The sequence below is a fragment of the Egretta garzetta genome, unplaced genomic scaffold (genome assembly GCF_000687185.1).
Source record: "Egretta garzetta isolate BGI_Z169 unplaced genomic scaffold, ASM68718v1 scaffold44, whole genome shotgun sequence".
NCBI classification, from domain to species: Eukaryota; Metazoa; Chordata; class Aves; order Pelecaniformes; family Ardeidae; genus Egretta; species Egretta garzetta.
In genome coordinates this window covers 157455-160935 of record NW_009259490.1, presented here as the reverse complement: position 1 = coordinate 160935, position 3481 = coordinate 157455, and positions in this window count along the sequence as shown.

Here is a 3481-nt window from a genome sequence, read left to right as displayed (position 1 = left end):
AGGAGGGAGAACGCGGGCAGATTCGCTACCGAGAGGCAGCGATGCTGCCCCCGAGCCCCCAGCCTGGCGAGGGCTGAGCACACGAGGAGCCTCCCTGCTGAAGGAGCAGCGCACCCTGCGGAGGCAGGATCGGGCCCGGGGGACAGCAGCTGGGCCTCCCTCTTTGGGGGCTGCACCTCTTCGTGCTGTCCGTGTAAGGGTACGTGCAAAGGCCCTCTCCAGGCCCCCACCAGCCTCCACGCAAAGCATGCCATGGTTTACTACAAGACAAAGATGGTGCTTTTTTTCCTTTGACTTTTCTTGCTGCAAATGGGCACACCTTGCACTTGCAGAATTATTTTTGGAAGGCAAATAACCCAAGGAATTATTTTCTCACTTTGAGAGTGACAGACTTCTGAAATATAATGCAAAGTATTGGTGAACCTATGGCAGTCTCCTGAGGTTGACGGTGATCTCCTGTTTGTGATGATCTGCCTTAAAAGTCTCTGAGGAATTTTGATCTGAATTCAGTTTAACCAAAATTCCTACAAATTTCAGCCAGTTCTTCTCCCTTGGCTCTCCCCCCTCCCCAGGCACCCCATGCCATTGCTGGGCTCTGATCAACAGGGACCTGCAGAAAGATGGGTGATATGCAGGTGACAAGTTGTTAAGAAGATTTACAGCAGTCCCTCCCCTGGGTGCCTGCTGACTCCTCCATCAGCCCTGAAAGGGAAGATGGGGTTTTTGGCATTCAATGGATCCCATCATGGCAGCCTGGCTCCCTTCTCTCTTGAGGCCACCCTCCCCAAGGGACCCGAGACATGGCAGTCAACAGTTCAGGCTTTTAGGAGGTGGGAACCCATGTCTACATCTCAGACGCCCCTTAGTCCCTTCCTGTTGGCTGTCACAGCAAAGATCCCCCCCAGTAAGTCTGTCCCTGATGTTTTAACACCAGTTAGTGCTGCCCTGATGAAGCCAGCCGCCTTACCCTCAGCCAGCGCAGGAGAGCAGTGCTGACCTGGGTGCACCCCCGAGGGACAATTTAGTGATGGCCATGAGCAATGCCCAGTGCTACCTCTCCTCTCTTGATGCTCCTGGCCCTTCGCAACTCACTCTTCTACCCTCTGAACCCCAAGAAAAAGCAGCCTTTGCCTGGAACATGGATATTCCCAGTTTCTGCACTCTTTGGGGCTACGTGGCTGCAGCAGCTCTCTCTGCCAACACAGCAGGACCGGCCAGTGCTTTGTAAACATGCTGGGCAGAAGCACCCGCCCGAGAGGGCATGTTTTCTGCCAGGACGCTGGCAGAGGCACCAGGGCTACAGTTGGCTTCAAAGTTTGGGTTTGTTTTTTTTTTAAAGATGCTTCCAAGTTTTCAAGGCTGTCTTAAGGGTTTGGATTTCAATCCCAGAAGTCAGTTCTAAGCATACACCCAGTCTGTCCCACGCCGTTGTCACCACTGCAGGATTTGAGCCCTTCTCACTCACCCACGCATTGCTACGGCACCACACGCCTCTGTTCCTCACTGGTAGCAGTGTTTCCCAGTCTCAGTCTAAGCACTCCAAGGATTGTAGGAAACCCCACCATCATTTTTGGCAGACAGACAGGCTCACCAGGCTGTGGCAGGCACAGGCTGCTCCTCTGCATCCCTTTGCATTTCTTCTGTTGGAGCTACAGCAGGGAGCACAGCCCGTTTCGCGAGATGCCACTTGCGGGGATGTCAGGTGGGAGGGAAGGAGGGGAAGCAGGAAAGGGAAAACAATGACAAGTTTGCCACAAACGTGACAGCGTCACGATCTTTTCTGCCAAGCAGAATGCTGGGCAGCATGCAGCTCCCCTGTCGCACACCCAGGAGAGGGGACAAATGGTCCCCCTGTAGCATCGGATCCAGCTGATGAACATGCAGCTCCTTGGGGAGGGGCAGCTGGGGGTCCCCTCCACACCATCACCCCCCAACTCCCCTTGCCCCCAGCATGTGCTCCTTTCTTTTACCTTCTCCACGGGAGAGCAAAGAGCTCAGGCTGGGCTCCAATAACGGGGCAAGGAAGGCCCTAGCACAACTCAGGGCTCGCTAAAATATTCTTATTGGATGTAGCAGCTTTGGTTTGCCGTAGAAAAGGCTGGGGTCCAAAGACAGCCATTGCCCTCACTCTGCTCTTGCTACGTGTGTTTGCACATAAAGCATCTTGACCCCAGCAGCGCTTTCTTTGGATGACCAGAACGAAGATCAGAATAAACAGTTTTGGAAAGTCTCAGGCAAGAATTGACAAGGTCTTCTTATCTGTGACTAATTCAGGGAAGTGGGAAAGAGAATCCAAAAGGAGGAAGGTGTTCATAAAGCTGTGTTCAACAACTGTGTTTTACCAAATTGGCACCTGCAGTCAACTAGAAGCACAACCAGCACACATCCAAGTCAAGGAAGACGTACAACCCTGGCTATCAAGTCTGCAGGGCAGAGCCTGTCCTATCCCATGTGTTTAGCCATCATCTCCCCTAATCCATCCCTCGAGGGCAGATGCTAGGTAGCCCCGTAATAAAAGTAATAGCATTAATTATTATAATGAAGAGGAAACAGGACCTGTTCCCTTCAGAGTTGGAGGGGCAGGCAACGTTTTCAGGTCCACGGAGAAGCGTGTGGAGCACAACTAAAAGAAGCGGGAGGGCAGCAGAGGCTGCAGCCATGCTGCACGGCGGGGGAGCGCGTGGTGGTTTGGGGGCCCATGCCTATGCCCTGGCCCTGCTGCTGCCCCAAGCAAGGACGCAACGCAGCCACGTTTTACATAGCCAGACACCTGCGCATCTTGCAGGGCAAGAGGCTGGGATCTGCCATGGGGCAAATTCCTCTCCTGTGAGGGAGAATATTTTTAATCTAACTACCAACCCTGCAAACTCATCCTGGATCTCACAGGTGGTTTTTTACAGGCGATTGCCTGTAGCGGGTCTCCTGCAGCACTGGTACACCGTCTTCCTCATCACCTCCTGCCGCTGTCTGTATCTGAGCAACATGCTCATCCTCACCATCTGCCCCTGCTTACGGTAGCATGGGCCCACTGGCTGATCCATGCCATGGGTTGAAACCCAAAGGTGTCATTTTTGCAAGGCTGGGGAGCATTAAATATCACTGCCAGTGGACAAGACTTTGACAGGCAGATGCAGCAAGACCTCTTGTTTCAGAGATGCCCTTTTTGCAGAGACCACTCTGCAGAGAGCTGTAGCTAAAAAAAGGGGAGGGTGAGAGCAGGGGGAAGATAAGGGAGGTGCAAATCCCACCAAATCTCTTTCAGCCACTGGGGCAGCTCCCTTGAAGTCCCTGGCAGCCCTTTCTGCAGAATATAAATGGGTTAGCATGGGCATGGCAGATGTGGGATGCTCTGCTTCCCATCAGCTCCAGCCGAGTGTTCCCCCTTCTGCCCAGTGCCAAGGGTCCCTGCGGATGTACAATGTGGAGGGCTCCTCTGCTGCCCTGCCAGCCGCTTACTTGCGCAAAGAGCCTGGGGAAGCAG